At 35.0% G+C, this 23,635-nt stretch overlaps 1 long non-coding RNA gene across 1 annotated transcript; it reads right to left on the reverse strand.

The window, feature by feature from the left end:
• Positions 1-4,935: 4,935 nt before the first annotated feature.
• On the reverse strand, positions 4,936-22,114 carry LOC141541811 (uncharacterized). The gene is made up of 2 exons (XR_012481906.1): positions 21,823-22,114; positions 4,936-5,114 (listed from the first exon to the last, which is right to left on the reverse strand). It is a non-coding gene; the product is annotated as an uncharacterized LOC141541811 (long non-coding RNA).
• Positions 22,115-23,635: the final 1,521 nt, after the last annotated feature.

Consider the following 23,635-nt stretch of genomic DNA (forward strand, 5'->3'; position numbering starts at 1 on the left):
GGTCTTTATGTTGCTAAAAGAGAATTTGAAACCTCTCCTGGCTCACCTCCCATCCCTAGTGACTCCCCAAGCTGCATCGGCAACAACAAGCCAAGCAATTGATGATGTTGCCGAAATTGCTTCCCTGGCTTCATGCAGAGCAGTTCTCAGTCAATGGATAACAGCCAGTGTGTTTGCAGTGATGGTAGGTTAGGGATTGAATGAATCCATTGTATGTCAGGGCCATAGTACTCAATGGGAAGCATTTCAGTAGGTGGAATATCTGATGAGATTTTAGACTGTTGGATAAGATTATTGGTGAAAGTTGGGCTGTTTAGTCTGTGTGGATGGAGCAAAAACTTATTTGAAAATTCTTAGGTATTCCCTTATTTGTCTTTGGAAGTTATATGATATGTGTCATCAAATGACACTTAATTTTGTAATATTTTAAAAATGTTTTATATTTATAGATAAACCTTGTGCCAGTGGAGAAAGAGCTGGGTGAAACTCTGAGCACATCACAACCTCTTGAAGCTCTGGGAAACCATCTGAGTCAATAAATTCAAAAGAAAGTGCTAACCTGAATTGTTAAAAAATAATTTTATAACCTGGCTATTCCCTATGTGATTGAAATAAAATATCTAGTCGCTATCTGTTATGTTCCACTTGTGAACATTTTCTATCCCTTGGCAAAATATAAGCTTCCCAACAACTTCCTTGAGGAAATATGAGAAAACTAGGCTTTATGTATTCTTGGGGACATGATATGCTAAGTTTAATATTTTATTTGCTGTTTTTAGTATTGGACATGATGTCATATACATAGTAAGCATTTAATAAATGATTGCTAAATTGAGTTAAAATGATACCTAAAGACATCCTGGTACAATGGAAAGTTCATTGGCTCTGGAGTCAGTAGTGGTTTAAATCATAGCTTGAACACTTATTTTTTATGTAACATTTGCCAAAATTTGTAAACTCTTCTGTGCCTCAATTTCCTCATCTGAAAAACAAGAGGTTTGGATTACATGGATGGTGAAATCACTTCTAGCTATAGTTCTTAGGATTCTGTGCAAATGTATGTCCTGTGTTTATATATATATGTGTGTGTGTGTGTGTGTGTGTGTGTGTGTGTGTGTGTGTGTATGTAAAATAAGCACTTACTACAGGGACATGAACTAAATAAGAATCTATTAAATGCTTGTTTGCAGACTGACGAACACATACATCATAATATTCAAGCCTAGAATTATAGTGAAGCCAAGATTGTTCTGAATATTTGTAAATCATCTGTGTGGTCAATATCAATAAAGCTAGAGATAGACATCTCTATATCTCTATCATCTATGTATGTGTGTACATATGTATGAATCTTACCTATCTCTCATCTATTTTCATATCATTTTAAATCTAATTGTCTCTTTGCCTATGATGATCCATGATATTGCAATATAGGATCTGAATAAATAGCGCCCCCAATTTTTTTTAAATGATCCTTGTCCTAGTTCACCAACTTAAGGCTAAGTCCCATCCCCAAACTCCTGTCAAGAGAACTTGAGACACTTTTATTGAGAGTTTCAGAAATTATAGATGTGGAGATAGTGGAGGTATTTGGAGAAGAAGAATGGAACGTGAAGGGCAGGGATCATCCTTGTTGAGCTCTTATATATCTCTTGACTCATTAAGACAATTTAGCATTATTAAATTCAAAAAGTAAAATTGATAGGATTAGAAAGGAAAAAATTACAATGAAATACTGTTAGTACTTTTTTTGGGGGGGAAAGAAACTAAGTTCCCAAGCTTCAATTTAATCACTTTTGAATCTTAAGAGGAAACACTTCTGTTGTCCTCAAAGTATTTGAAGAGCTGTCAAGCTTGGGAGAGAGTTTAAATTCAGTTAACTTGAACCTAGAGGGAAGAACAAGGGACCAGCAGGCATAGACACATAGACATAGATCTGAGCAACAATAAGGGATGGTTGGGGAAAAAGGCAAAGTAGATTTTTTTAAATAAAGTTTTTAAAATTTCAAAACATATGCATGGAGAATTTTTTAACATTAACCCTTGCAGAAAATTGTAACACAAGGTTTTACAATTTTCCTCTGCCTTCCTCCTGCCCCCTCCCCTAGATGACAAGTAATCCAATATGTGTTAAATATGGTAAAAAATATATGTCAAATCCAATATGTGCATACATATTTATAAATTTATCTTGCTGCACAAGAAAAATCAAATAAGAAAGTAAAAAAAAAAAGAGAAAGAAAATAAAATGCATGAAAACAACAACAAAAAGAGTGAAAATGCTATGTTGTGATTCACAGTTCCCATAGTCCTCTCTCTGGGTGTAGACGGTTCTCTTCATCACGAGATCATTGGAACTAGCTTAGATCATCTCATTGTTGAAAAGAGCCACATCAAAATTTATCATCATACAATCTTGTTGTTGCCATGTACAATGATCTGGTTCTGCTCATTTCATGTAAGTTCATGTAAGTCTCCCCAGGCCTCTCTGAAATCATCCTGCTGATCATTTCTTATAGAACAATAATATTCCATAACATTCATATGTGATAACTTATTCAGCTATTCTCCAAGTGATGGAAATCCACTCCAGTTTCCAGTTTCTTGACACTATAAAAAGGGCTGCCACAGAAATTTTTGCACATGTGGATCCCTTTCCCTCCCTTAAGATCTCTTTGGAATATAAGCCCAATAGAAAGGCTGGTGGATCAAGGGATATGGACAGTTCTTTTTAGCATAGTTCCAAATTACTCTCCAGAATGGTTGGATCACTTCACAACTCCACCAATAATGTATTAGTGTTCCAGTTTTCCCACATGCTCTTCAATATCCATCATTATCTTTTCCTGTTACCTTAGCCAATCTGAAAGATTTGTAGTGTACCTCAAAGTTGTCATAATTTGCATTTCTCTAATCAAGAATGATTTAGAGCATCTTTTCATATGACTAAAAATGGTTTTAATTTCTTCATCTGAAAAGTGTCTTTTCACATCCTCTGACCATTTATCATTTGGAGAATGGTTTGAGTTCTTATAAATTTGAGTCACTTCTCTCTTTATTTAGAAATAAGACCTTTATCAGAACCTTTGAATGTAAACAAAAATATTTTCCCAGTTTATTGTTTCCCTTCTAATCTTATCTGCATTAGTTTTGTTTGTACAAATACTTTTTAACTTAATATAATAAAAATTATTTATTTGTTGTTAATAATGAATTTCAGTACTTCTTTGGCCACAGATTCCTTCCTTCTCCACTGATCTGAAAGGCAAACTATTCTTTGTTCATCTAATTTGTTTATAGTACCACTTTATGTCTAAATCATGAACCATTTTGACTTTATCTTGGTATGTGTTGTTAGGTATGGGTTAATGCCTACTTTCTGTTATACTAGTTTCCAATTTTCCCGGAAATTTTTTGTCAAATAGGGAGTTTTTATCATAAAAGCTAGGGTCCTTGGGCTTGTCAAACACTAGATTACTATAGTCATTGATTATTTTTTCCTCTGAACTTAATCTGTTCTGTTGATTGACTATTCTATTTCTTAGCCAGTACTAAATGGTTTTGATGACCACAGCTTTGTAATATAGTTTTATGTGTTGCACAACTAGGCCACCTTCATTGGCATTTTTTTCATTAATTTTCTTGAAATTCTTGACCTTTTGCTCTTCCAGTTGAACTTTTGTCCATATTTTTTCTAGATCTGTAAAAGAATATCTTGGGAGTTTGATTGGTAAGGAACTGAATAAATAGATTAATTTAGGTAGTATTGTTATCTTTATTATATTTGCTTGGCTTCCCCATGAGCACTTGATATTTTTCCAATTGATTAGTTCTGACTTTATTTGTGTGAGAAGTGTTTTGTAGCTGTCTTCATATAGTTCCTGACTACAAAGTAACTTTTGAATGATTACATTTGTTCAAAAGTACAATGGAGTATTCAGTAGGCAGTGAGTTCCCTGTCACTACAATGCTTTCCACAGAGATTGGATGACCACTTATTGTAGATGTGGCAGAGTCATTCCAGTTCAGATTTAGATTGTACTACCTAATGTCTGAGGTCTCTTCTTACTCAGAGATTCTGTGATTCTTGTAATGAAGTAGAATCACTGTAGGCAAACCAAAAAGATAGAGTAAAGGAAAATCATAGAGGAGATAGGAATGATATGACAAGGTGCAAAGATCAAAAGGCAATGTCTTAGAGAAGTGATGTAATATTGATGGGCCTCTAGTCCGATTCAGAAATGAGACATTTTCATTGAAGGTGGAGATAGTAGTCTGGTAAAGGAAAATAAAAGGGAAATTAACCTGTGGCAATTTTTTACATAAAGTCTGTTTCATATTAACCAAATCTTTTTGGGGACCCCCAAACTGAAGGTCCAGGCTCCTTTGCTAGGATATTTAAAAAGAAATATTTCCACAACTGTGAGACCATGAAAGGAACCTTAACTCAATTGTTCTATTTCCTCAGATTTGGGGGCAGAGTCACATTTTCCTTTTCCTCCATTTTGTGTGAGTACAGAATGGCAGAATGGTTCATTTTCTCTGCTCCTGCATTAGTTGCCATTTGGAAAATGTACACCAGTATGCTAAAATCATCAACCTCGTCTTTTTGTGGCTGCCGCCCGGTGGCTCCTGGTAGTTCCAAGAATAGTGTGGGCAGAAGGAACATAAGGGTTGAGGAAGGAAATAGACTGACTGGAATAGAATTCCAGGCAGAATGTTTGTAGCTGAAGGTGGAACATCTCCAGCGGACACTGTGTTGGAATATTTTAAAATCACAGGTGCACTTCTGCTCTCTGAAATTTAAAGGCATATTACAAATGTAAATCATGTCACTGCTCCAAATACCTATCACATCTTTTACACCATGGATATGATACAGCTTTCCTGGGCTACCATGGAGCCAGATCTTATTGGAAAGCATGCTTGATTCAGTTTTTAGAATGATGCTTTTTTATTCTTTACATTTCTTTTATTTCCCTCATCTTTTTTCTTCTCCTTAACTTTCCTCTGCTCTCCTCTTTCCTTATCTCTTGTGTTCTCTTCTTCTTTTCATTCTTCTCCTTTCCTCATCTCTCCTTTGGTCTCCTCTCTCCTCATCTTTCCTCTCCTCTCTGGAATAAATAAGGAATAAGCACTGGTTTAGTCTTGATAAATTGATCATTCCTATGCTAATTTGGGTCAGCTTCAAGATTATCCATGTCTCACTCTCATACTTCTAATGATTATACTTTATTTCATGGTATGGTTTTTAGATGTGACAAGAAATACTATTCTCTTTTCCACTCTCATTTACCTACATAGTATGCTGATGCCCGAATTGCTATCATAGTTGTTTCATTTGTTTTGATTAAGCTTTTCACAGAATTGTGGGATTCAGTACTTGAGTAGAGTTTAGAGATCAACTGAACCTAGTGTTTCATTTTTAAATTAGATAACAGAAAGGAAGTAACTTGTTAAAATTTTCTGTCAAATTTTGGCTCTTACTTCTGTGATAGTAAGAGCCAAAATTTGAATCTAGGTACTTTGCCTTTAATTCTATTATTCTTATCACTAATAATAACTAATATTTTTGCACATCAAAGTTTGCAAAACTCTGAACAAATATTATCTCATTTGCTTCGCACAACAACCCTGAGATGTAGATGCTGTTATTATTCCCTTTTTACAAATGAAGAAAATGAGGCAATTGGAGATTAAGAAACTTTCTGAGAATCACACAACTGGTAAATTGAGGTAGGATTTGAACTCACACCTTCCTGACTCCAGCTCTAGTACTCTATCCACTGAGTTGCCTAGCTACCACTATATCATACTTTGATTCCTGCCAAATTGCATGTCCCCCTGGAAAAGTCTACTTTAATCCACTACTTATTTATCCTAAGAATAAATGAGGTTGACACCCAGTTCTGAGATGAAAGTTTGATAGGAGGAAAATAGAGGAACCTTGAGGTAGGGAAAACTGTCTAGAGGTAGGGAACTACGGTACTGAAAATCAACTTTTCATAGATTTTCTAGTCTTATCTAAGGCAGGTGCTACATCCTATCCAAACAAAAATTCACAAGTAGAGCTGGCTAGCCATAGCAGCTATGCTATTGTTCCAGCTGACAGTTTCTGAACCCATCAGAAGTTTAGATGTTGAGCCAGAGGCATAATAAAGCCTTTAATATGGAGCCAGGCCATGGTCTCCAGGTGTTAAGGTTAATCACTGGTTGTCTGGGCCCATTGCTTCAACTAGACTTATCTGAAGGATAAGAGGTTGGTAGCACTTGGAATGTGGTTAACGTGGAAACTGCTGCCTAAAGTTCACTTATTTAAGCCCATTTCTTGGCAATCACTACTTTCCACTTGAAGAAATGGAAATAGTTGTTTAATTTATGACTTTTATAAGTATTTATGGTAAGTTAGAAAACAAGCCACTTGTGGCAATACCATTCCTATCCCATAAGAAAGATCAGCCTGAAGACTCTCCATCTTTATTTTCTCCATAAATCTGGTAGTGGTAGGAAGAGAACTAAAGCTTTTATTTCTTATTAAATCATTTGTGTTCTTCAAAGCTACGTTTTACAGTAGCTAGACAACTGGAGAGGTAGACAAGACAGATGAGTTCAAAGCCTTCCTTACACACTTAACAGCTGTATGATCTTGGGACATTTTCTTAACTCTTAAAACCTCAGTTTCTTAACTTATAAAACTGAGACATCTTTCCCCTCACAAATCAAATAACATAATACAAGTAAAACACTCTATAGACTTTAAAGTCTTGGATAAATAATGATGATGATGCTGCTGCTGCTGCTGCTGCTGCTGCTGCTGCTGCTGCTGCTGCTGCTGCTGCTGCTGGTGTTAATGATCCTGATGATAATCATGATAGTAAAGATGAGTATGATTATTATGATGGTTATGATGATGAATTATTTACATTATGTCAGAAACTGGTCAGTTTCTCCCATCATCTCATCTTCTCCCTCTCATTTTCCTTCCGCCCTTCTCCACAGCCACTCCAGTGTCACACTTCTATCACTGGGAACAGATGATATCAGCACTTGGCATTTTCTTGGTATTCACTGGCAAAATTTTATTATTTTTGAGTAATGTAACTGGATAATGATTTCTTTGTTCTTGGCATTGAGTGGAAAAAGATGAGCATTTTGTTTTATTTTAGAGCATGTGTGTGATTGTTTCAACATCTGCCTGTCCTGCTCACATGTCCTCTCCTGGGAGAACATGTCCTTGAGTAATAAGTAAAAAAAAATGCATCTATTTTCTGTAAATCTTGAATGCAACATCAGCTTATGTCACACCCCATGAGATGAAAAAAATCCAATGTAGCATATGTAAGATAAAGTGTACACTTTGTATGTGCTGAATCTGATGCTGATGAATGAAAACTTATTAGAAGAACCCATTCACCATGCTTGAAGATTTTGCTGTTAACAGTTTTCCATATCTCATTTTTTTATGTGAATCCTATTTCAGAGGCTTCAGATGAGATGATGAAAGACTTGAGAGAAAGCTGTGCCCCAAAATAAGATTCTGAGGTTGTGCACTAAGGATCAGATTGATTCAATTCACAGACCAAAGGCCACACTGTTTAGAAAATGGTAGAGTGAGCCACATGCCATGGGAACTCAAGTGGGATGATAAGTGAGATGGGGATAGGAGGCTCTTGGAAACACTGAATTCTCATGCTCTCTTTTCTATGGTAGGCAACTAAGTAGCTCAAGTGTGATTGAATGAGAGCACAATAATGAAAAATGTCCTTTGATATGCAGAAATAAGACAAATGCTCATTAATTCACACATGATATGGGAAAGACTATCTGAATGAGGTAAGAGTGAATTTTGAAATGTTTAAAAATTCCTGTGAATTTATTAATTTCAATTACTTGATCATACATTAATTTCAATTAGTGATGTCACTCCTACTTACCCAAAGATCATGCTTTTAGCAATCTCAACCAGTAAGAACACAACTCTAATATCAGAAATACAAGGAAAAGATCTGTGAATGGTGAAGAAAATCACTATGTAAAAGTTTACACACTCTATTCTTTAGGAGAATTATGAAGGCACTCTTGGTCCCTCAAGCAAAACATTCCATGTCTGAAAGATCATTCTCCCTTGCAGCCCCTTCCTTTGACTGGTTAGTTCTTCTCACAACCTTGATTATCAGGAAAACTTCTAGACTAGCCAGTTTCATTCCTCTGTAGACTTCACTTTTGACTTTACACTACTTTATCCATTGCCACTCCTATCTCACTCCACTTTTAAGGTCCCTGTTATATATTGTCTGCTCCATTAGAATATAAGCTTCTTGAAAGCAAAATTTAGTTTTTGCTTGTATTTGTATTTCTAGCACTTAGAACAGGGTTTAATGTTTAGTTACGTGCTTAATAAATGCTTGTTTGCTTGTTGATTGACTGGTTAGAAGCAATAATGACATTTTGGCAACAGGAAGAAGCAAAAAATGATAGTGAAAGAAGGCAGAAAACATTTAAAAGCACAATAATTTGCAAGTCATTTGTTATTATGACAAAGTCACAATTGAGGTTTCACTGTCCCATAGCATTGCAAACAATTTGGTTTTTCATATGATCATAATGTGCTATGAAAGTAAGGTGTAAGAGTCAATTGGGACCCAGTGACACTGATTTGGAGTTAAAAAACTAGGACAAGTGTTTCTTGTGACACATACATGGCCTATATGCTGAAGGAAGTGATTTCTTTTGAAGGCCCAGAAAATGAACTGGGAGAGGAAGAATGAAGGAAGGAAGGAAGGAAGGAAGGAAGGAAGGAAGGAAGGAAGGAAGGAAGGAAGGAAGGAAGGAAGGAAGGAAGGAAAGAAAGAAAGAAAGAAAGAAAGAAAGAAAGAAAGAAAGAAAGAAAGAAAGAAAGAAAGAAAGAAAGAAAGAAAGAAAGAAAGAAAGAAAGAAAGAAAAGAAAAGAAAAGAAAAGAAAAGAAAAGAAAAGAAAAGAAAAGAAAAGAAAAGGGAAGAAAAGAAAAGGGAAGGAAGGAAGGAAGAAAAAAAAAAGAAAGAAAGAAGGAAAGAAAGAAAAGGAAAGAAGATCCATTACCTATTTGTGTTCTCATTTTTTTTAGTTTGTACTAATACTTCCTGAAATATAGTTTATAAAACTGTGGGTAGAAAGGGAGAATACTAGCAGGGAGAGAACAAGGTATAGAAATTCTTTAACCCTGAAAGTGCTAGAGGAGTAACAGAAAAAAAATCACCAAACCCACTGGTAGCAATCTGTTCCATAATAGTTTCCATGAGGGAAGAATTCAGTTTGCTTATGTTATGTCATCAATAGACTCACTGATTATATATATATATATATATATATATATATATATATATATATATATATATATATATGGCAATTGGGGTTAAGTGACTTGCTCAGGGTCACACAGCTAGGAAGTCCAAGACCAGATTTGAACAACTCAGGTCCTCCTGACTTCAAGCACTGGTTGCTCTATCCACTGTGCCACCTAATTGCCCCTCATTTCATATCTTTTATCAAAATCTTGAAAAAGGACAGGCAATATGCTTATGTGAAAATTTATTGGCAGTCATTTTGTTTCAAGATGGTTAATTGAAACACAAATCTAGTTGATGTTAACTTTTTATCCTTTTTAATTATTTACCAAAATGTGGTAAAATCCAGCCAAATCCTTGAAGAATTATCCTGGAACCAACAAATAGACAGTGACAAGTTGTAATACATCAATAAAAAAAAATCCACTGATCTTTCTTTAGCTAGTTACACTACAGTCTAGAGTCATTGGCTAATTCTGAAAAAGTACAACATGAGATAAAACACTACTTTGGGCAGATTGTTTCTACAAGCTATGTACCTTGTTGAATGATGTTGGAATGGGCTGTTTGTAAGAGGAAGGGGATGATTTGGTCATAATATATGAACAATATTATAAAGTGATATTGTTTAGAGAAATGTCATATGTGCATGCTTACCTTTGCATCTCAATACACATATGAAACTTGGAGATTTGGACTTCTTTTTGCTCTGAATCTGAATTTCTGGTTTAATTAGTGTAATAGAATGGAATAGAATAGAATGCAATGGCAAATCCCTTTACTGATACAGATCAGCAGCTCACCATTAATTATTTTAGAAAATTACCTGAGAAACTAAAAGTTTAAATGATAAATACATTAAATACAGCTAATTTTGTATTAGACGTAGGGTTTGATTCAAAAGATGAACCCTTACTTCATTAAACAGTATGGTCTCTCATAAGATATCATAGACTCTATATTACTAAATAGATTTACCGTTTCATGACTGTCAAAGGGAATTTTTCATAGCCTTTGGAGTCAGTTTTAGAGTCCTTTTCAGAGGTAATCAATTTTGACCCCTCATTTTGCAAATGAGATTAATAAGGCCTAGAGAGGTTAAATGACTTATTTTGGCTCACACACTTACAACTACTAAAGCTAGGATTTGAACTCAGAACCTCTACCTAGAAATCCAGAGTTCTTCATATATTCAGAGAAGGATAAAATACTCCTTGAGAACAAGGAGGAAAGGAAAAGATAGGTCTGAAATATGGCTCCATTGGACAAGATCCAAGTTCAGCCCTCATAACTAAAAACACTCTCATAATCCACTTCTTTTAATGAGTAATGAATTACCTCTCTTGTTTTCCTGAACTTCTGTCTTCCACCAAAGGCCTTGAAAAAAGCACCAGAGTAGAACTGCCAGGTGAGATGAGACAGTCTGTTCAACCCACATTATTAAGGAAATTGGTTCACCCTTTTTGCTTTCATGTCATTGTCGTTCCAGCCATTCATTTATTCAATAAACAGTTTGGTATGTTCTGGGAAATAATGAATATTGATCAAGAAATCGATCACTTATTAAGAACAGACTAAGGGAAATTGTTTATCCAATCAATTGTAATTTTTGATTTGTTATTTATATTTTCCAATTTTATCCACCCCTCCCTTACGCTCTAGAACTATCAGGCACATCAAGTGAAGGGGCAAAGAGACACTGGTTGAAACTTTGGAAAGAGCACAGGAAACAATCATACATTAAAGATCAAGTTGACTAAAATAGGCCATAATGAAAGAAAATGTGATAGGGACCTGCAGCTATGTTACCTTCTGCACCTGTGGCTGTTGGACTGAAGCTTTGCTTTTAACAGTAATGGGACTGGCTTAGAAAAGGTTCCATGCTTACTTACAATTCACAAAAAGAAAATGAGCCCAGCCACGCTTTCTAAGTGTAAGCATTTTCACCCACTAAAAATCATCCTGTGAACTAACAAAGATTTTGAGCGTATCTGGGAAGGGAAGGGATTTCTTTGGGTGGATAAGATATTTGTTTTACTGAGAAGGTTCAATCTTTAAAAACAAAACAAAATAAAAAATCCTTTCACACAAAACTCATTTTCTAGCCTTTTCTGAAGCAACTGAAAGAAAATATGTTCAATTATATCATGAGCAAAATAAGGAAATAAAACAACATAGTGGATATCTTCCCCAGGGAGTAATGAGAAAATGAATTCACATTCTTTTAGTGCTTTGAAATCTCTAAATAAATCAAGTTCCAGTGTCACTGTGCAAGTTAGAAAGCATAGTAACATGAAGGCATCTATATAGTATAAGCAAACCCTTATAACTATTAAAAAAACAGGGAATTTACCAGATATCCTTGTTAAAATAATAAGGTGAAACCTATTCAGACGAATCACAAGTTTCAGTTTTAATTTTTCACTTACATGGAAAAATAGGCCTTGAAACCAATATATAAATTGATCTCATTTCTTGCAGAAGTGCCTCCCACTCTTGGCCCTTTTCTGCACAGCACCAACTTTGCAATGGAGAAAATAGGCCTGTCTCCCCAGTGGCTAATTAACTTTCACAGGGCTGGGTATGCACCAGGTGAATATATTACTTAGATGAGCAGTTCTCCCAGATTGTGACTTTTGAATTTCCCTCTAGCTGGAGATGGAGGCTGCCAAAAGTCCTCTCTTCTTGTCACCCTTTCATCTCTCCCTATTAAGATCAGAACCCTTCGGTCACAGCGTGTGCTGGCTGAACTAATTCTAAATTGAGATGGTTAGTTGGAATGCTGCTGGATATATTGATGGTTGCAAAACCCAGCTGATTCTCTTGTTAAGTGGCTAAAAGAATGGCCCATTGCACTTGACCAGTCTCTCTCTCTCTCTCTCTCTCTCTCTCTCTCTCTCTCTCTCTCTCTCTCTCTCTCTCTCTCTCTCTCTCTCTCTCTCTCTCTCTCTCTCTCTCTCTCTCTCTCTCTCTCCCTTTCTCCTTCTCTCCCTCTCCTCTGTCTGTGTCTGTCTCTTCTCTCTTCCTCTCCCCCTCTCTCCTTCTTCCCCTCTTCTCCTCTCTCCCTCTTCTGCTTTCCCCCTATTTCCCTGACCTCCCTGTCTTTCTCTCTGTGTTTTTATCTCTCTGTATCTCTCTCTCTTTCCTTCTCTCATATGGAGACTTGGTAAATCAGTGCTATCCTAATTAACCTCAAACCTCTCTCAAGTTGTGCCAGTCTATATTGGTGTCAGGTCAGCTGCCTCCCTGCAGTCAGATATGCCTTTATTGTTCTTCTTGGTTGTATATAGCATGTATTCTCTTCATAATAGTTTGATAACATAATGTTGTTATCATTAACTCCTTGGCCATTGGGTTATTCTGACCATCTGTTTAGTAAACTGCTTCATTCAGTAAACTACTTGAAGACCCCATCATTAAACTCTTGTTTCTCCTTTCTTTTCCATTTTTTTCTTGGAGACATATATGTTTCTTATTCTTTTCCTGTTCAGGTCTCACTTAGGCAGATCCACTTGTTAAGGGTAATTAACAACATTCTGTTAGGCCTTCTTAAGAGACATTTTCTTCTTATCCAACATATGTGATGTCTTTGGTCCCTCCAGTAGAGTTTACTTTTTTTGCCTTTGGATTATATTTTTTAGCTATCTTTATAGTAGAAACTTAAAGAATGTTTTTTTTTTTGAGATACAGCCCTTGAAGCTTTAATTTTCAATAGTTTAGCCCTCTCTACTATTTTCATTATTTTCTGTGAAAATTGTGTTTACATAAGGCCTTACCTGATTCCCCCAGGTACTAGTCCTAGTCCTCTCCACTCTTCTCCCTACCTTCTGTTTATATTGTATACATGTATGTATGAATGCATGTTTATATGCAAAAACACACATATACATACTATATACACACGTGTATATATATGTATATATATATATGTGTGTGTGTGTGTAAACAAATACTCAGACACACACATGCAGAAATGAAAATTTGGCAGAATGGCAAGAAAGTCAGTGTTAGATTTAGAAATATCTGAATTTTAACTTCTGCCTCCAATCTACCCAGTTATTAACTGCCCAATATAGCAGGCAACTCTCTAAGAGAAAGTTTCTTAAGTTTTTCTTTGTGACCTGGATCCTATGTCCAAGTGTGGTCATGTTTATGGGTTTCATATGAAAATATTATTTAGATACATAAAATGAAATGCATAGATTATAAAGAATATTTTCAAATATATTGATCTCTTTCTCTATCTTCTATCATCCATCATACATTTATCTATCATCTATCTATCTATCTGTCTACTTATATATCTACCTCTCTTTTTTTCATTCTTCTCTTTCTCTCTCTCTCTCTCTCTCTCTCTCTCTCTCTCTCTCTCTCTCTCTCTCTCTCTCCCTCTTCCTCCCCCCATCTTTTATAGACCACAGATTAATAGCACTTGCTTTATGACTATAAGTTTCAAAACAGACAAATATGTATTTATAAAGGGAGTTTTCTTAATGGGTGTTCCAAATACCAATGAATTTTAGGTTAACTCCAGAAATATATATTTCCCACATACTTGTGCATCAATGGGCTGTCTTCTCCATCACAATATCAAGTCCTTCTAAGCAAGGTTTTTCACATTTTTATTTTGGTCTTTGTATTCCCTGTGTCTAACATGGTGGCTGGTATGTAGTGGATAATAAATTCTTGTTGATTGATGGATTTCATCTCCCAGCATTCCCCAAACTCTCTGCCCTGCACCCATGCTTGGAATGCACTCCCTCCTCACTTCTGACTTCACAACTCTTTACTTTCCAGAGGAAGCTTTTCTTGATTCCCCCTGCCCCACTTCCCATTGACCTATAAATACAATATATTTGTTTGACTATGTATGTACTTATATGTGCATTTGTTTATTCCTCTAATAATAAGACTTTTAATCTGGACTTCACATTTTCTGCATAGGTGCTATGTGTAGATTTCAGGAGGTTTGTGAATTTCTTTTAAAATATTTTGATAACTATTTTTCAATATGCTGTTTCCTTTGTAATCCTGTGTATTTTAATGAATGTATATATTTTTAAAGAAGGGATCCATGGACTTCACTGAGAGAAGAGTTCAGGAAATAAACAAACAAACAAAAGGGGAAGGTGTCTTGTTTTATAAAATATAAAAAATAATTCTCTTAGTTCCTTTTTTTTTTCTTCTCTTAGAGGACTAAGTAATAGGGCATAATTAGATTTGTCACCTCATTAGAAGACTTTCTCAGGAAACTCTAATGGATAAAAGTCTTCCCCATGAGCACACTTCAATCTCTGACTTCTCTCTTTTCTTAATCCACATGTTTATAAACCTCTTTTCAAAAATCTCTTTCTCTCTTTCCCTTGCTCTTCTCACTTCCACAACTTTTCTCTCTAAAAATAGTTTACTCAGTCTCCCCCAAAGATCCCAAAATGTCCTTCTAGTGAAGGACATGGAGTTTCAAAGTTAAGAAGACTTTTCTTGTTTATGGTGAAAGAATGTGGTCAATGTGTCCCCAAAGTCCATGTCCTCCAGTATTTGGAACACTTTAACTATGAAAACACAGTTAAGATAACATTATTAAAACTCAGGGAGCTAAAAGCATTATTTCTCAAAGCCACTTGCACAACTAGGATTAGAAAACACAATTCAAACTTCTGGGAAAACTGGAAAACAGTCTGGCAGAAATTATGATGTTTAAACTTATGGCAAATTATTCCAGTATCTCTGCCAAGAAAACTCCAAATGGGGTCATGGAGAGTCGGACATGATTGAAATGACTCAACAACAAAAACACCTTACATCATATTCCACAATAAATTTTAGATGTATACATGACCAGAATATCAAAAATCATTTCATAAAAATTGGAAGAGAAGCAGATCATACTTATGTATATGTATATGTGTATATATTTAGTTACACACACATACACATCTTTCATAGCTAGGGATGGGAGTTGTTTTTGTAACCATATACGGAATAGAGGCTGTTACAAAACATAAAATTGATCATTTTTGCTACATGGAATTAAAAAGCTTCTGTCCAAACAAAACCAATCCATCTAAGATAAGAAAAGAATCTATTAAATAAAGGTAAAATCCTTTGAATTGAATTTATCTAAGATCTCTTCTCTCTCTCTCTCTCTCTCTCTCTCTCTCTCTCTCTCTCTCTCTCTCTCTCTCTCTCTCTTTCTAATCCATTCATCTACCCATCCCATCCATCTATCCATCCATCTACCTAGACATGTAAAAGAAATGTTCCTCAATAAATAGTGGTTAAAGAATATGAACAAACGGTTCTCAAAAAAAAAAAAAAGAATTGAAGGCTACTAAGAACGATATGAAAGAATATTCCAAATCACTAATAACAGATTCCAAACTACTTAATAATATAAGAAATGTAAATTGAAACAATTCTGAAGTTTTACCTCACAGCTAGCCAGTTGATAAAATGACAAAAGATGTGAATAATCAATGTTTAAAAAGGCTTTTTGCAAGATAAGAAAGTTAATGCAATGTAGCTATGAAAGAATACAACCAATTTTGAAAAGCAACGCAGAGTTAAACAAATAAAATGACCAAAATGTCCTTACTTTTTGCCCAGAAATTCTACTAATAGATATTTACCTCCAAGGAGGACATTGATAAGAAAAAGAAAGCTTCCATACACACCAAAATATTGCAGCACTTTTTTGTGGTAGCAAACAAAGGATGGGAAACAAGGTAGATGTCCATCATTTGAGGAATGGCTAAATACATTGTGGCATGTGAATATAATGTCACATTATTGTGTTACAAGAACATAAATGTAACGAATACTGAGAAATTTAGGAAGATCAACATGAACTGATGTATTGAAGTAGGCTGAGTAAACAATGTATACAAGGCAATGTAAATAGAAGGGACAATCACAAAACAGCAAAAAGAAAAAATTGGAAAATTACAAAGAACAATGATGCTCTTAAAAAAGAGAGAAGACATTTCTCCAACTCCTTTTTAGAGATCATTCTGTGTTTGTGTGTGTGTGTGTGTGTGTGTGTGTGTGTGTGTGACAGAGAGACACAGAGAAAGAGAAAGAGATGATGGAGAGATAGAGATCGATAAAGACAGAGAGGCAGAGATTAGGAAGGAGCATGAGTATGAGGCATTGCATGCATTTTCTGATTTTCTTCTGCTATGCTGTTAATTGTTTCTTTTCTTCCTCTTTCTTTAAAAAAAAACTTCATTGTTATATGTGATGGCACCCTGGGAGAGAATAAAAAGAGAGGATGAGAGATGTAAAAACAAAATATACAAATAAAATTTGTTTCAAACCCCCCACAACTTATGAATTCTTTTACATAATTTGGCCAGTATATAGTACAAATATTTTTTCCTCATTCAGCTTACCATTTTAAGAAAATAAGTGTAAGAAGGATCCAGAGTGTTTGACAGTTACTCTGGTTTAGGGAGTAGAGAGGTGGGTTCAGAATCAGAGAGCCCAGTGCTCAGATCTTGTCTCTGACTTCTGTTGGCTGGGAAAGTAATGAAAAGTAATGAAACCTCTCATTGTTCACACAGCTCTGTAAGACTGTATATTGCAGAGAAACTTAACCTTGCTTAGTGGATGCCATTTTCACAGAGTTCACTTAATTGGTTAAAGCATAAGTTCAGTCCCTATTCCTATTCCCTAGAAGCAACAGCAACAAACTATATAAAAGGACACAACTCATTCAAACAACTCCTAAGAGGCTTTTAGCACTATCTCAAGTTAGATTAAAAGGTCAATAATTGTAGCCCTAATTTTCACTGCTTTTGGTTTCCCAGTGGCCAGGATTGACATTGTTTTAAGTTATCACTATTCAATTTAACAAACTTTTATTGAATACCTATTAAATATAAGGTAATAACTGGGAATGCAAATATGAAAACAAAAGATCTTCACTCAAAGAGCTTATATTCTACTAAATGGGGTGGCATTCTATAAACATTCACTAGTAATAGCAATAATAAGCACTTATTAAGCACCAATAATGTACTAGGGATTGTGTTAAATCCTAGGGATACAATGAAGAAAAAAATAGACATAAAACAACAAAATTAATAAGGTAACTTTAACAGGGAGGAAGAATTAGCAACTGGGGGAGGTAATTTAGCAAAAAATTATAGAAATGGCCTCTCAGCTATGCTTTGAAAGAGATTAAAGATTTTATAAGTTGGAAATGAGGAAGAAATATAAATTAGCATATGGGATATAAGATTCTTGAGGACAGGGATTGTTTTTCTTTTTTTGTTTGTTTTTTGTTCTTTGTGTCTACAAGTGTCTAGCATTTTGTTTCTGGTACATAACAAGTACTTAATAAATATTTGTGGATTGATTAATTGATTCTACTGCAAATAATTGTTAAACAACTATTTATTGAATATTAAATATCTTGTGGTAAGTTATTGATAGAATTGTATGGATTTTAAAATGAGAAACATCCTTATTGCTACATAGGATGGTAATCCTTATTCCTTGTAAGTTAGAATATAAACAAAAGGATACATTTTCAATTGGCTGCACCAGTTGATGTCCAGAATTCCCATGAATTCTATTGGGAATTTAACTCATTAATCCCTGTGCCATGAGGTGGGGATATTCTCTTCCCTAAAGGGACTTAAAGAAAATGACTGGCCAGCATTCTATTATTCCATTTTCTATTTTCTCTGATTTCCCATAGTATTCTAATCTTCTTCAGATGAGTGGAATTGCAGCCCTTTTTGCTTGACAGCCAAATACAAACACCAAGCTGTCCAGAAGATAGAGTGCCATTTTATTCCTCTGTCGAAATTCCTGATGAGACGGGCAAAACATCAGGAAACACTCCGGAGAAGACCTTCTGAACCTTCACATTATTCTGACTGCCATCTTTAAACTGGGAAAGTATGTTTTAAAACTTTTATAGTATATTACTAATTTTTAAAGGAACCATATCTTTTTAAAGGGCTATTTGGGGCTGGGCAGTGTTTAATGATCCTACAATATCACATAACTTTTTTCCTGGTTGATTCCCCACTCTTTGCCCAATTCTGCTTTCTTTCAAGAAGAAATCTCTTATTTTAATTTGTCAACATTTATGAATTTCTTGGAAAAAGAGAGAAATAACTTGTGTAGAGGGTAAGCTCTTTCAAAAATATTTTATAAACATTCACTTTCCATCAATATTAAACAAGGTAAAGTATGTAATTCCTTTAAAATTACAACCTGCAATCCTTTCTATGCCTTTTTACATGGGATGAATGAATCATGTTAAATTTATGTAAAATATGTGCATTTCTTCTTTTGAAGTCTACCATCAAATTCCATCTTTTATTCCTTTTTCTCACGGTGACTGTTTTACCAGGTAAGTTTTTTTACTTAAGTGAATACAGGGACAAGAGGATTAGTTCTACTTTAAACTTGCATTGTCTTTTGGGCATAGAATTAAGTTAGGAGTGTTTGTTGAATAGAAAGGCCTGGAAGACTTTGGGGAGCATCTTGGTAGTTTGTTATTTCTTTTTAAAGTTTACCTTTGCCAAGTTGTTGAGTCCAAAGATTAGCAACTTGATTCAATGCATAAGCATTAAACTTTGCCCTGGTTTTTCTTTACTCATATTTAGTGGTGTGGCATTCATTCAAGGGGCCACTGCTACCCATACCAACTGCAATTACTGTGGAAACTCATGTTCCTTAGAATTCTGTTTTATATTTTTTTCTTGTGGGTTGGAAAATTAAGTAGATATAATCCATAGCATCATGTATTGGTAGACATTTGAAAGAATGGAGAGCTAGTATTTATAATCACATGCATCCTGACAAAATAAGAGAGAGAAAGAGAGAGTGAGGGGGAAATAGAGAGGAGAAAAAAGAGGGAAGGAGGGAGGGAGAGAGAGAGAGGGGAGAGAGAGAGAGAGAGAGAGAGAGAGAGAGAGAGAGAGAGAGAGAGAGAGAGAGAGAGAACACACAGTTTGTGGGCTTAAAAAGTCCAGGTCCCAATGAATTGGTTCTTGACAGTTATGAATGGTGGTCTAGCTGCATTAAAGCAATGAGGGTGCTAACAGCAGGTTTGAAACTGGGTTTGAATAAATCATCAACCAAACATATTACAGCATTGCAACAGTAGGCCAAAACCTATGCATCCATGTGATTGCCAGTTGCCTGGAGACCATGAATCTTGGGCATTCTAAAAATATTGGAAGAATTTTTTTTGTCACCTTAAGTTTACTGAACCCTTAGGAAGGAATAAAAAATCCATCACATTTAAATCTATTAAAATGGAGTTAGCTGTTTAGCACCTGTTATTCTTATTCTAAGTCTGTCTAGATTATGTAGGAAATGTTCAGCACCAGTTTTGAAATTAGGATATTTATTTTCAGTCTTAAATGGATTCACCTTTCCTAGCCATCCTGAGTTGGTGCCATGTAAGTACCATTGCTCATTTCTAAAACCTATTCACTAATTATAGAATTCTACCAATGCAAAGTCATTATTTTGTATGGGAGGTCAAAGTCATTATAAAGAACCCATTCAAGTTTTCTAAAATTCCTCCTGGAATGACTTATTTAATTTACACACACAAATAATATAACCCCCAAGGAAGAAGGGCATGACTAAAACATAATTCTTCATTAAATTAAAATGGAGTATTTTCATTTGGCCTCTTATATTATGATGGTTAAAGAGTACATATTGCAGTAAATGGTTGGTTAGTATAAAGTGCAGAGATCAAGGAATAAGTGTTTAGAATAGTAAATTACATGTTAAAGTCTATAAATAGATTAATAAAGGTACTCTGAATCTCAAAAAAGAGAAGAAAAGAAAAATATCAGGGTACAAAATAAGTTTTCCAAATGGTTCTCTTTGATGGCATTTCAGGAACAGGGTGGGCTGTACCATCAGGTTCTATAGATTTTCAAATATCAATTGGCAACTACTTTAATGTGCTGTGAACTTCCTTTGAGATAATAGGTTACTTTTCCTTTTAAGTTTGAAGAGTTGATTTGATCCATAAAGTGTGATAACTACTTCTCCCCTACTAAATTTCTATGTTTAAAAAGTATTTTATTTTGAACTTAAGAAACTAGTCATGATACTTTGCACTAGAGTGACGGCTCATCATAGGATGAAATAATGCTGGATTTTCAAAGACAGAGCTCAAATTCTTGGGGGTTTTGCTACACTGAATGGGCTTCAGTACTGGTCCACTGATGGGATGAATGTCATTAGGTTAGCTTTGGGATAATATATTTGACTCTTGTCAACCCTAAAAGCTAAGTAACAGTAGTTAAAATCTACACCAATGGATGAAATATTCATGTCAGTTTTGGATAGATTGAAGTGAAGTTTACAATAATGAGAAAATGTCCTATAAAACATAACATCCAGTTCTAGTTATCAACTAGTCATTCAAGAGATGTAAGCAGCAAGGTGGATAGTGGATTTGATTTAGAAGTAGGAAAATCTGATTTCATATTTCAAATGCTTAGAAACTGTGTGATCCGGGTCAAATAGCCTCTTTTTGCCTTAGTTTCTTCACCTTTAAAATAGGGATAATAAGCTCATTTACCTCACAATTAAGATGACATGTATCGTGCTTGGCTAGTTTTAATATCTCTTAATATTATTATGATTTAGCATCTACCATGCATAGGCACTGGGGATTAAAAACAAAAACAAAAAACTTATTTCCATTCTATGCAGGTGGGCAAAGTATGCACATATGAATCATTACAAAATATGTACAGATCACTTCATGAATACTATGAAGAGGATTAGAAAGTGGACATTGAATTGATTTCTTATTAAACATAAGTGATCATGAAAAAAAATATGGTAATCAGGATAAGGAGATATCAGCACCTGGGGTGGAGAGGCCAGAGGCCAGGAAAATCTTAATGTGAGAAGTGACATTTGAGTTTAAATATGTCCATTTCAGGAGGATTAGTAACAATGATCTTGTGGCTTCTCAGATTAGACATTCGATTCCTAGACACCATTTCCCCTTATCTGTTGTCACTTTCACTCATCAGAATGTAAGCTCTTTAAAAAAAGAACTTTCTGGCTTTTGCATTTGTATATTTTCCTAACTTAACAAAGCTTATTTTTGTGGTTGTCTAGTCATTTTAGTAGTGTCCAATTCTTCCCAATGTCAGTTAGAATTTTCTTAGCAAAGATACTCTCATGGTTTGATATTTCCTTCTCCAAATCATTTTACAGATGAGGAAAATGAGGCAAATAGGGTTAAGTGACTTATTCAGGGTCACACAGATAGTAACTATATGAAACCAGATTTGAATTCAGGAAGATTACTGACATTCTTCCCACTGTACCAACTTAGCAAATGTTATTCATTTATTCATTCATCCATCTATCCATTCATTCATTCATTCATTCATGGGAGTACAAGACTTTGCCCTTTCTATTTGGGGACCAAAACACAAGCAGGACAAATACAAACTAGCAAAACACCAATCAATCAAGATAATAGAAAGAAACCTGAGCACAATGTGTTCCAGCCAGATCTGTATTGGTATCTTGTAATTTTTCTTTTTCTTTTTTTTTTCTCTCCTTATTGGTACACTTAAAAAGGAATATGAAGAAACTAGGAGGAAACAAAATTAAAAGGGTCAAGATAGGCCCCAAAGTGAAAGGCTGAAGTACTTGGTCACAGCTTTTATAGAGGAGAGGACTCAGGTCTCTTTGCAGATAATATAAGGAAGAGTATTCTAAAAGTTAGAAATTGCATATCTGCAACTTCCTCAAAGGTAAAATAGCATTGTCTACATTCTAAATCCTACCAGTTCATTTTGAATAACTGAAATTCTGAATTAATTCTGAAGTTTAATTCCAAACAGTTAGTGCTGCCCTACACTAGAATGTACTGGCTCATAAAATGGGTAGTGAGTTTCCTATTATTATTCGAACAAAATCTAGATAACCATTTTCCAGGCAATCTCAGGAAGGGATGCATACATCAGGAGGGAAATTGTAATATATGGTTTCTACAATAAAGTCTTCCTCTCACATCTACTCATTTTAATTTTATCCTCATCTATCCATTTTAGTGAATTTTTAATTAATCTATCCATTTTAATGTATCTTTATCTAACCATTTAATATATATGTCCACATGTGTATCATATGCATATGTGCGTGTGTATACATACATAAACATATGTGTGTATATGTTTGTGTGTGTGTGTGTGTGTGTGTGTGTGTATGTAAAATCTTCAATCTTACTACAGGCTAGAAGAATACGGGTTCCTGGTGACCAGAGCTCATTACAGATCGGCAAAGGAATTTTGACTTGCTCCTTTCTAACCAGGGCTGATTTGCCCCTCCTTAACCAACAAGCTAGCTAGAGCATGTTGATGCTAGGCTTATTGTAGAGAGCAATTCAGCTTACCCCATGGCCACTGAAAACTCTGGAGCTCAAGAAATCCACCAGCCTCAACCTCCCAAAGATTATAGTCATTCTCCATCATACCTGGTTCTGTATGATTTTTACATATATTTTATTTGTTTATTTATTTGCTCTAAGAAGAATAGAACAGCACGTTCTTATCTCAAGATAATATCCAGACAAACAGCTTTTGTTTTATCTGAGCTTACATTAAAAAGCTATGAATAGTTGGATAGCTTGGATCTTTAGTCCCATATAAAGACTATCAAGCAAAATGTGTTTATTGAATGTTTTCAATGTTCAAAACACTCTTATGTATTCTGGGGTATTACAAGATATATAAGGTTTCCTTCAATGTGTTTACAATCTAACTAGAGAAGTAAAAACAAAATACATTTAAAAGATACCTTGTAGCACACTGATATATGAAGTAACCAACATCTGGGAATGAGGACCCAAGAAATTCTTCAAGACCCAGAGGCAAGTGTATCCTGACTTTGGCATTAAAAGCCCTGGACTCAAATCCCATGTTTGGCACAGTACATCTGATTAAGGGGAACTCACTTAATCTCTGTGGGCCTCAGTTTCCTTATCTGCAAAAAAGATGTTGGACTACATGGCCTCTGAAATACTTTCTGATGCTAGGTCTATAAGTCTATGATTTTGAATGAAATAATACAAGATAGTAAAATGAGATCTCAGCTAAAAACATCTGGCAATGAAGCTCTTTATTGTAAAAGTTCTGGGGTTTTTTAAAGAAAAATATTTTCATAAGTCATGGAAGTTATCCATTATGTATTCCAGAATGCATTGGCATAGGAGATATTCCTTCTTCCTTTCCAAATGAAGCCAAAATTGTAAACTCTTCAGTACTTATCTTGACATTTTCATCTCTGGTTTCCTCTT

The sequence above is a fragment of the Sminthopsis crassicaudata genome, chromosome 4, assembly GCF_048593235.1.
Source record: "Sminthopsis crassicaudata isolate SCR6 chromosome 4, ASM4859323v1, whole genome shotgun sequence".
NCBI classification, from domain to species: domain Eukaryota; kingdom Metazoa; phylum Chordata; class Mammalia; order Dasyuromorphia; family Dasyuridae; genus Sminthopsis; species Sminthopsis crassicaudata.